This window comes from Pholcus phalangioides, unplaced genomic scaffold (genome assembly GCF_987345545.1).
Source record: "Pholcus phalangioides strain wild (caught in Gottingen) unplaced genomic scaffold, Ppha-v1.0 ptg000040l_1, whole genome shotgun sequence".
Classification (NCBI taxonomy): Eukaryota; Metazoa; Arthropoda; class Arachnida; order Araneae; family Pholcidae; genus Pholcus; species Pholcus phalangioides.
Window position 1 is genome coordinate 4,158,085 of NW_028301626.1, and position 12,065 is coordinate 4,170,149.

Here is a 12,065-nt window from a genome sequence, read left to right on the forward strand (position 1 = left end):
AAACCCAATTACAAAGTTGTTGCAAATACAAAAATCTGCGAAAAGTTGGGAAAGAACATGTAAGCTAAGGGATAAGCCTCTTTCCCTCATTTATGCGGTTCTTTCCCAACTTGTCTCCGATCAGGACCGGACTTGGGGGGGGGGGGGAGGGGGTGCCAAAGGTGCAGTCGCATCGGGCCGCAAAATTTCAGGGGACATAATTTTTTTCAAAATAAACCTTTTTCTTTTCTCGGCAGATGCTTTGGAAATTTTTGATTAAAATTTAATTTTTTTCCCATTAAACTATTATTGATTGTGAAAGTTGGTTTTTAGTTTAAAGCCCCAACAATATTATTTTTAGCGTTATTAAATATGGCAGTAGTTTATTTCTAAAAGAAAAAAGTTTATGTTATGCAGGTGGTCACATTCTTCATCCCTGGAAAAAGTTTGGCCTTTTTTTCTGCCGTTAAAGAATAACGGATATATTAACTAAAAAAAAAAAAAAAAGCACGCTTAGAACATCAAACGAAAAAGGAGCTAGAAAAGATATCTAGAATTTTGTGCTCCTTGAAAATCTCCCCTCTCGTTGGAGTTACCATCTGATCTGGAGGTACCAATAGTGCGCACAAGGTGAATGTTTGTAGTTTCATTCGACGATGCTTACCGTAGCATTTATATCTCTTGATGATGACTGCTCCGGAGCGAGGCAACTTCAACTGTCGTCTGGCGTGTTAATTGCATGCCTTCCTGGAAACGTCTGAACTGTAATGTTTCCCTAGGGAGGATGAGAATTTTTCAACATTACCATCTGAATCATTCTTTCATATATTCCGGAAGACGGATATACAATATATAAATCCTAAATTTTGATAATTTTTACTACTCAACTTCCAAAAAAAAAAGTAACACGTTTCTCTCTGATTTTTTTTCTCAATCTAATTATTCACTTAGTACAATACCAACATTAGAGATATTTTGCTTTATGAACAGAGCCGGAGCGCGTATCCTGCGAACTACGCAGCCGCAAAAGGCGTCAAGTGAAAGGGGTGATTTTTTTTATCACCAAAACATCATTCGCTTACACTTGAAAAATGCCCAGAACCAAACCTGTTCATGAATAGAGTTCATGCATGAAAACATTTAAGAGCACGAATTTCCGAACATTTAGGATGTACGCTTCGTTTCTTACAGCCCCGGTAGTTCATTGCTTACTATTAAATAAATTATATCTGAGGTTTAGGCTGATTGCAGCTAGTGTTGTTAATATTCGATATACAACCTATTCCAGAGAGTCTTTTTGAATTTCCAATATTGAGATTGCAATTTTGGATTTTGTTTGTGGCAAGAAACGGTTTTAAACAAGTAATAACATTGAAGAGCTCATATAAAGTGAATCCCACTTATAGCGTTTTCTAAAAACTCATGAAAAACGTTGTTAGTGGGAAAACGTTTTCAACGGGAAATTTCAATAAGTGTTAGTAAATGTTGGGAGACAACGAAAATAAGTCGTACTAAGCGAGAAAACTTTTTAAATGGGACCGTGTTAAGCGGAATATGCTGTATTAATTTTAAATTAATCTATATTTGCAAATGTAGTTCTAACGTGTTTCAAAATGTTTTTCTTTATTTTTGTGAATTCCACATCCCCCTCCTTACATCTTGAAGCAGGGTCCGCCCCTAGGCTGAGATCTTTTGCTGGCCACAAGCCAGACTTTTCACGGGCCCTTCTTTAATGAATTTATTGCATGAAGAAAATTATGGTTATTGTCCCAGATCCCAGGGCTGGAGCCCTGTCAGCAGTGACACCTTAGCGCATGGACCCATCCGGGCACGGCCCGTGGAGCCTCAAGAGAAAAGGGGCCTCACAAAAATTAGATATAGTTGAAATTTTCGAGGAGCATACATGTAAATTTGCCTGGTAGGGCCTCAGAAAAATCACTTTCCCCGAGGGCCCATGGTGCTCTTAAGACGGCCCTGGCACCCGAACAAAATGATATATCTCAGCCCCCACACCCTATTTTCTGGCTGGAAATGCTCACCTAATAATTTGTATGAAAAATGCTCCGAAAAAAAGTTCACCAAATCCTATTATTCTGAAGACCCCCGGGTGGACCCTGGCCCGTAGAAGGGCTGGAGCAACCAGAGTCCTGCCTTGAGCAAATGGGGGGGGGGGGCTTACCAAAAACATACACTTATTTTGCATGATAATAAATCTTTTCAAGAGGCCCCAAGAAAGTCTGTCCCAGGGCCCCGAGAAGGCACACTACGTCCCTGGGGACCCCCCCCCCATAGGCCCCTTCCCACAAGCAGGGTCGCAACACGGTCGATGCTTGAAGGTGCCTGTACCTCCGCTTCATTCGGAGCTGAATATTTCTGCCTCTGCTCCATTCGCAGCAGCTGAAGATATCTGCCTTTGCTCAGGAACGGATCCAGGGGTGGGGCGATAGGTAAGAATCGAATAACACTGGAAAATTTTCCTGTCCCGTAAAACACAGGACGATCCAACGAACTACAAAATTCGCTTCTCCCGACACATCGACGTGGATCCGCACCTGGCGGTGCCCCATGCAGCCGCGCATGGCGCATGGCCAAAGAACCGTCCCTAGTTAAGAACAGCGATTATGGTTTCTTCTCTGAATTGTTTCCAACTCTGCTTCAACATTACAAGAGGGTGCCAAAATGCTTGCTTGACACAGTTGACCAAACCCCTAGTTGTGGCCTCTGTTCTACGATGGTCTTAAGGTGGCCTTGATGTACAAATGGGTAGGGGCCAGGGTTTAAGCTGGATAAAAAAATTCCTTTCGCAAAAAAGCGACAATGAGGGGAAAAGCTTTAGCAAAATGCTACAATGCTAAGGGGCCATTCACGTATTACATCAGCAGATTTTTAGCAATTTTTGACCCCTCCACCCCTTGTCAGCAAAATTTCGTCAGCAGCTTAGAATATTTCATACCTTCAAAAAGGGTGGTTGATGATGTCAGCAACCTTCAAACCCCTCCCCCCTTGTCATCAAAAGTCCGCAAATCCGAAATCCCCTCCCCTCCCGATGCTGACGTAATACTTGAATGACCCCTAATGTAATGATTGATGGTTGGATGTCTACTCGTTGTGTACCTCATGTACGCATTTTTGCGAAAGTGGCTACTACTTTTTTCGCATTTTTACGTAGCTTTTTTCTGCCCCTAACAGGGGCAGAAAAAAGAAAGGAATCTCTGCCCGTGAGAGGATCCATTTTTGGTGCCCCCGATGACGTTTCTAAGCTCAACAATTTTTTTTAATCTTCCAACTCGGATTTGGCACACTTTTCTAGAGAGGTGCCCCATGTGGCTGCACAGGTCGCACGGTCTCTGTGGGGGCTGAAAGGCTTCATCCTTGTTTCAAAAATCAAACTTCCAGTTCAGTAATTTTTTCAAGACCCAAGGAGACATCCAAAACAAAGGACCACCACACAAGCAGACAACAGGTAAGATTGTAAAAAGTGAATTTTTCCACACTCCACTTTATAGTAATGTGCTGCCATCTAGTCTCAAACTTAAAAGTGACTTTTGAGGTGATGATGAAGTTCAAAGTGAAAAAACTATATTGTTTATTCCGCTTAGTTCCTTATAAACAAAGCTCGTGAACTGAACTGGAAATTCAAACTATATGTTCGGTTATTTTATTTGAGCATAAAGAGGCGTCCGAAATAAAGAGCCTCTTAATGAGCAGACGACAGAAAAGAAGTCGGTTCCCTACAAGCTAAGCTCACAAACAGAACTGGAAGTTCGAACTGCCAGTTCAGAAATTTTTTCGGGACACAAGGAGACGTCCAAAACAAGTAACCCGGAGAGAAGCAGACGACAGAGATTCTGAAGCTATGACCCGTTAAAACCCAAAACGGCTCCGTGATATGATTGGCTGCCGATGATGTAACAAAAATGAATGGGTTACCGCTTACCGGCAAAGCGCTTGAAGAGGTCTCTGCAAGCGCTTTGGTTACCGGTAGAGTTGCCAGATTGGCGGTTTTCCCGCCAAATTGGGCTGGTTTGAAAACGGTTCGGCGGGAAATTTTTGGCTTTGGCGGGTGGCGGTTTTTTGGGCGATTTTTCCAAAATTGTGTTCATGGCGAATTTCTCCCTATTTTTCTTTGCTTGCGAGCAAAGAAGTTTTTCTTTTTTTCACTTTAGTCCCCACCTCATGTTGTGTTTTCTTCCTGACAAGGCAGAAGGGGTGGGAACATCTCACCCAACTATGGAAAGCCAGAACTTTCAACCATAATGCCTTTGCCACCCAATGATTGAAGGTACCGTAAAACAAAAACTTTGGAACTGTCCTAGGCTCTAGATCAAAGTTTGAAAACCAACCTTCATGATACCGCGGCCAATCGGTTATAATATATCCAACACTATAAGGGAGACTTCAGTGACGTCACGAGCTTCGCGCGGAGGCCTTCAGCTATAGAAGGTGTTGCTCTGGCCTGACGGATGGGAAACAGTATCTAGACCACAGAAGCCTGTGAAAGAAACCGTAGCCTCCACAAGCGTGGAGCTGGCAGGGCTCAAGCCCGGGAACCAGTTCTGTCTTAACGCATAGGCCCACCCGAGCATGGCCCGGGGCCTCAAGAGAAGAGGGGGGGGGGGCCTCAGAAAAACGAGAGGTAGTTGTATTTTTCGGGGATTTTCCATGTAGGGAATAAGAAAAATCACTTGCCTCTCGGGCCCATGATGCTCTTAAAACGGCCCTGCCAGGAACCCAGAAGAGTTCTTAAATTTTTTGTTTACTAGACCGTGAAAAATCTGGTCTGGGACCCATACCTAATTTTTAAAATCATTGTACCAAATTTCGTAGGCACCTATGCACAATTTGAGGCAGTGTCGTCTTGACGCATGGGCCAACCCGGGCACGTCACGGAGGCCTTGAATGAAGAGCGGGGGGGGGGGGGGGATAAAAAATGATATATGGTTAAGATTTGCGAGATTAAGCATGTGAATTGGTAAGTTGGAATTTGCAGTCTGAATAGAGGGCTGAGCAGAATCAATTTGTCCGGGGGCCCATGATGCTTTTAAGACGGCCTACACTTGAGGCCACATCTGGGCCGTTTTTCCAGGAGAGAGAATGTATAGCCCTGACTTTCGCAAAATTCTAAAAAAACATATTTTTTCACGAAAAAGTGAAAAGTGGGGGGAGTTAGTGACAGGAAAAGAGTTATAAGCCACTTTTGCAGGATAGAATATCGTCAAACTGTAGCTCGCTTGTTACTTCATAGATGGCAGCACAAGTTCAAATATTTTGGGCTACTTTTTGGCTACTTTTGAAGAGGATTTTGGCTGGAAATTTTTTAAGGACCTGGCAACTCTGGTTACCGGCTGCGAGGAATTTGGTGAAGAAAGTGGCAGTACATGGTTGGCGTCGAAATTTCAAAATAAACGGCCAACAAACTATACATTCTACTTCGACTACTGTTGATGCGTTCAGAATGTGAAAACACTCGGCTCAATATTCTTTGCTCATCGATCCTGGGTGAGTTGATTCGTTTGTTAAAATTATTCGTAATAAAGTGTCAAACTTCGATTTAACGAATTGTGTAAAACCGGCATTTCCATACCTTAAATTGAGAAAATTGTTTTCTCGGGAGGGGGCGACATTAATGCAGCTATATGCACAGAAACTTCCTTAAATCAAAGAAATCGTGATACGACCATCATTAAAATTGCTGGGCAGGGGCGTTCTAAGAGCATCACGGCCCCCAGAGGTGTACGCAGTGCCGGGGGGGGGGGGGAAAGCCCTTCCCAAACCGACCAAAAATTAGGAAAAAATGAGGGACCCCCCACCTGGACAGAAATTGTTGCCCACCAATTGCCATGCTTACTGTCCAATTTAAACCGGATCTCAGTCATGCTGCTCTCGAGGCCCTCAGGCTGTAGGAGGGGGGGGGGGCGGCGACCCCACACGCTGGGGTGGTCCCATGCATTAAGAGGACACTGGCATCAAAGTTACAGTAGCCTATTTCCTGCATTAGCTGGTATGCCTTAAAAATTAGGAGAGAATCCAGCTTATTGAAATTTGTAGTCTAGTCAATTTCCAGCATGCGGGAAAACCAAGGTTCAATGAGGATATCATGATACATTTAAAAAATTGATTTCAATTTATATTGAATAAATAAGCTAATTAGAATAAAATAATGGTTTTTCCACTATAGGAAACGTTGAAGAATTGGGTAGTGATAAGAACGTGGTCGTTATAATGTTTGTTCACTGTATTTCCATTAATTCATTTAATCTACGTAAACATATCCTTAGTATCTGACATATTTCTTAAATTATACGTTTGTTTGCGTGTAAAGCAAACACAAAGCTAAAAAATTTTTTTTTTGTTCACCCCACCATGAAATCGCCAGTGGCGACAACTTTAAAATGGCTGAAATTACGCCAGAACTTTAACCCTTTAAGTGGTTTTTAAAATTTTCCTGATGTGCATCGCAATTGCCACTTATGTTTATAAAAGTGTGCTAAAAGAACCAGAGATATTTCGGGGTGACCAAAATAAAGTAGATCAAGTTTAACAAGATATCTCAAGATTGCCGCTGTAAGGGTTTACTGTGATTTTTGTGGGGCCAAGTGTGATTTTGCTGCTCCCACCACTAGAATTTGATTAATGATTTTGCAACTGTGTTTTTTCCCCATGTGAAATTAGTAGCCCTTCCGAATTTTGTTGCCCCCCCCCCCAGTTCTGGCCCTGAGTTGTGTTTTTGAAATACACGATTTTCTTTTTTTGTAGATTTTGATCTTTGAAAAGGCAGTCAAAATATTTCTATCAAAAATGAATGTGGAAGACCCTTGTCTGTCATAGGTCAGGAAATTTTGCCAGCAGATGCACTAGCCATAGAGGTTGCAAAAGTCAGGGTAGCGGAAAGATGAATGTCTAGTGTCCTGCTGAAATAATATTATTTGAACGTTCAGGAATCAAAGTACAGCACTGGCAAAGTCACTTTGGCTCTTACCAAAGCAGAGAGGTAAGAAATTGTGATTCTTCCCCCTTCCTTAATGCATCTTTTCTAGTTATTGAGCTTATACCTCTATATTTAATGACATGTTGGTAGCAATGAAGTCATTAGCACGCTAACCTACATTTTTCTATATCCAATTGTGCCTTCTTTTTTTTTCAAAAATGTTATAGCCATGAAAACCACAGAAAGAATCTAAAAATCAATGTTATATTAGAAATAGTACCATGGGCCCCCTCCAACAGAGGCAGCTCGAGCTTAACTGCTGCCTAACAAAGCCTTGTGTGCTGCCCCTAAAGAAAACTCTTGCGAGAGAGGCTGACATTAGGGTTTCTAAGTTCCTGACATTTTCGAGCCTCCGGGAACAGGATATTGTATTTCCAGACAATTTGGGAAATCACTTATTTACAGTGGAACCCTGTTTATATAACTAATTTATAATACTTTCTCATTTATATTACGATTAGGTTTAGCCTCAATTATTCTATATACTTTTTTAAAAAAAAGTTATATTTCATTTATGCATCATATAACTTCAACTACACTACGTTTTCACTCTGATTTGAATCCCAAATTTTGGCAAAAGTATCATTTCACTCAATTGATGTACATGGGAATTTTTTGAAATCTCACTTAACATATCGTGTATGTAAAACACTGCAATTAGACAAATACTTAGATTTTTATACACCTTAGGTTTTGGTTTATGACACTTAACAATAAATGGCAAAAATATAATAAAATTTTGCAATGATACAGTCAATAGATTTTTAGAAATTGTGTTTTAAACCCAAGTAAAATGTCAGAAATAACATTCTTCATAAAATGTCATTAAAATTTTCATTCACAGATTACTTGATGTAAAAACCAGGGTTGGGTTTTTGACATAAGTGTCAAAAACTGGTTTGAACCGTCAAAATCTTAAATGAATGCTTTTGGATAATGTTTTGAACACAATAAGTATAGTATAACATTATGAAAAACACTTTCATATGTTTAATTTTATCTACACTACTGATTACCTGTGTTCAATTTACTTAGCAAAGTGGAGCTGTTTATTCAAAATATGTATGATAAGAGATCAGCCCTGATCTCTTATAGGTTTCTTAGCTCAGTATTAAAACAGTCAAAAACTTACTGATGTCAAATAGTTTTTGTTAACCTGATAGATAGGTTGAATAACAAAACACTTTTATGTAGATTAACATGTTTTTATATTTTGAATTATAATTACTAAGCACAAAATATCTATTTTGATATTTTAAATTTTCTGATCTACCCACAAAATTTTATTCCATATAAAATTTCTCGTGTAGTATCTGTTAATACACTAATTGTGCTCATTTATTCTCACCTAAAAATTTTATATCTTAAGTCATATAAATCCAGAGTTTTAACAAGTATTTTTAATCAAAGAACTGGCAGGACATGATGCCCATTGCATATTTAGATACAGCTTCAGTCAAAAAAACCATTGCATTATAAATGCTAGTAAATATACCATATATCATGGTAAAAAAACTTATCCTTACTCATGCACTAAGTTACAAGAGTTTCTTAAGCATCATATACAAGCCAGCACTGCCAAATTAGAGAAAATTTTAGTCTTACAATTTATTATTTTGATTGCTAGATATATTCTAATGTTATGCATGATAAGGGTATCGCTTTGAATATCAGTGATTATTTAGATAATTTAATAATAACAGAAAACAACATTACATATATGATGTAAAAGAACTTTTTTAAATACCTCTCTGTTATGAAAAGAGTACAGCAGATGATTTATATCAATACGCATATATAAGTACTTAAAGAAATTTTGGAGGATCAGGAATCATCTTGGATTGAGGAATATTAAATCATTCCATAGTTTTTCGTTCAGCATTTATGCTATGCTTTATTAAAAAGGGTATATTTATTAAAAGTGTATTTGTAAGAAAGAAAACATATATTGTCCAAAATAATTCTTTAGAGTAGAAAGTTATTTTACAATCATATTAAGTATTTATTCTTTGTATAACAGTCACTTTGAACATTACATGTAATTAACATATGCATTTCCAATGAAAATTTTTATATTGAAAAGCAATATTTGAGATTTTTGATGTGAATGTTTAAACCGTCAAAAACTTGCCAATCCTGGTAAAAATGCAACTCTAAAGTGGGCATAGCTTCGGTTCTAAGCGTCAAAGGCCTGTTTTGGAATCACAAAAAATGGGGCTTTCATAAAAAGAAGAAAAAAACAAACCAATATTTTTTTCTTCCAAAATAAGGACTCGTATAGTTTCTGATAACAATAACCAATTGATAACTATAGCCGAAAGAAACCCAGAAGCCAAATGATGATCTTGAGTCCTACTTGGTCAAACAGGATACATGAAAATAGGGCAACTCCATTATACATATAGCTCAGGGTTTGACAAATCTCAGTCGACGTGGTGATTATAAAATGGGTAAATGGTCGCCTGAAATTCATGTGATTGTTAAAATGGAGTCTAAGGGTGGCACAAAATTTTCTGATTTTATTGCAGTGTGCCTTTCAACATCAGGAGGAGTCATTAAGTCTCTGAAAAGTCTAAAAACATTATTTAGGACTGTTTTGAGGAAAAATCATGCTGGGGTTTTTTTTTTTAAATTCAGTCATGTGTTTAATTTATGTACTGTATGTGTTCCATAGATCCCTCGAGACAGTCTTTCAATCAAAAACTGGATTTGGATAATTGACTGAGAATTTGAAGTTTCTTTTTTTGATCTTATCTTTTGTGTGCCTGCATTGCCGAAAGTTCATTACAAAAGCAGCTTCACACGTCCATGGATTATAGCAGCTAATAATATTCAGATAGCCTATCGATGTCACGTGCAAGCAAAAATCATCATCCAGAATACAGAAATGTTTGTCAATGGGGGGGGGGGGGTGTTACATTTTTTAATCTCCTACAAAAGTATGGTTAAACCTCAGCTTCTAAATGGGGAAAAAAAAAAAAAATAACAAAAGCCATAAGTCCTGATAACTATCAATGAACTTTTGCCTATGTTACAATATTGGTCCATTCTATATTTTATATTAGTGATTGATAGCAATATCCAAATGATAGCATTATGCATGATTTCAATAAACCGCGTCTACTGTATTGTGTAAGAAGAATTTTGGCCTCCTCCGATACCCTCCACCTCCCTTGTCAGCAAAATGTTAAATATATTACAATAATGATTTCAAATATTTTCAGAAAAAAATATTACAAAAGAAAACACCTTTTACGTGCTATTGTAATCATTTTCAATAATTTTAAATCATTTTTTTAAAGGTTGGTAACTCTGTTGGTAGTTTTTCTGTAGGAAATTCCTTGTCCCCCCCCCCCCCTCTCAGAAGTCAATTCTGCTCAAGTGTATTGTAGCACGTTTTTTGTTCCATGCATGATGCTAAGGTGAAAATGGGGTTTCACCTGTTCTGCCATCTTTTTAAAACTATCCCATCTCTTTTGGAACACCATCTATTTGCTCACCGTCCTTGCTTGAGTTAAAAACCTATTCCCAGCATCAGTCCTCGCTTGGGAAATTTCCCTGTTGTGGTCTTTCAGTTTGTATTATTAATTGTTAAATTAATGTTTTTTCATCATAACTGCTTGTCTAGTATTTTACAATTGTTTTCATTCTCTTTTCAGATAAAATGAAAGCTGGGGTCTTTCTCCACAAAACACTAGATGATATCAGAGATTCATTAGTTTCAGTTCTGGAAAGGAAACATTTAATCACCAAAAAGACAACATTCAAAAAGAGTTTGACACTTTTATTCTAAGAAAGTAGAAATGATCGAAAGTTTAGAAAGTCCTTTGCATGTGCATAGTGGCTGCAATCATACGTATTGTAAATGAACATTAGTTAATATTTTTTCATCAATAAATACTTCAATTTCAATTTATTTTGTGATTTATTTACAAAAATGATGTGAAATTTTCATTGAACTCTGAAGACTTGCTAGGATTTGGAGCGGAGGTGCTTTTGAACTTTTTCTAAACAAGTCTGATTCCTATCCTTTGTTACTGTATTAATTTATATTCACCAGCTTATGAATTTTGATATTCGAGAAATGGAAAGATATTTTGAATAACATTGAATTTTGAAAATATAAAGGTATTTGGGTATTGCTTTTTTGGCAATAATGGTAGCCTATACAAAAAAAATGTTATTATCCTGTGGCGCTACTTGTCTTTTACAATTTTTATATTTTTATTATATTTTTTATGCCACTTACTAGCTAGGCATTATCTAGTGTGTTCTTGTATTGCAGTTCAGTCTGGCTCCAACTGTCGACCGAACATGTCCTAAAAGTCTCTCTCTCTTCTATTAAATTACTAAAAAAAGAAAGGAGTCATGACTGTATGTTTCCGAAATAACAACCAGACACATCCACCAGCACTAGCATCACCATAACCCTTTCAGACCTTGAATTCAGTGATAACACACCTACAATCCTTAAAGTCAGGGCTGAACTCACTAAGTTAAAAAAAAAAATCTACAGCGAGAAAAAGTTCACCACATTTGTGCTTTCTGGGATTAGCTCGAGAAAAACGCCAGTGACACAATATTTCTTGCACTGTCTTTACAGCAGGGGGCCACTAACTCTTTTCCCATAATACACTGCTGGCCACCCAAATTGCAACACCAAGAAAGACAAGAGATATCGCAACAATATTTATTTTGTAGATAACATGTTGACCAAGCATCAAATGATTAAATTTATAGACTTCTGTGAAGTGTGGTTCCTGCCAAAATCAGTAGCCAGAGTAGCCGCCATTGTTGGAGATCACCACATTGGATCTGCCACACGCCTCGGCATTGATTCAAAGAGACTTTGGATGTGTTCTTGGGGTACAGCAGACCAAGCAGCTTCCACGCGTTGCCAAAGTTGATCTGGTGTGGCAGCTGGGGATGTAATCTGGGTCAATCGTTGAGCAACCATGGACCACGTGTTTTCTATCGGCGAAAGATCCGGAGAGCGAGCTGGCCAGGGAAGCAATTCAATCTGGCGATTGACGAAGAACCTTTGGACAATGCGTGCCACGTGTGGTCGCGCATTATCCTGTTGAAATATGGCTGTGGG

General features: G+C 38.5%; 1 long non-coding RNA gene across 1 annotated transcript; it reads left to right on the top strand.

Annotated features, from left to right (window-relative positions):
* Nucleotides 1-5,398: 5,398 nt before the first annotated feature.
* Nucleotides 5,399-10,951, top strand: LOC149065289 (uncharacterized). Its single transcript, XR_016195650.1, has 3 exons — nt 5,399-5,478; nt 6,736-6,970; nt 10,627-10,951. It is a non-coding gene; the product is annotated as an uncharacterized LOC149065289 (long non-coding RNA).
* The last annotated feature ends 1,114 nt before the right edge of the window (nt 10,952-12,065 follow it).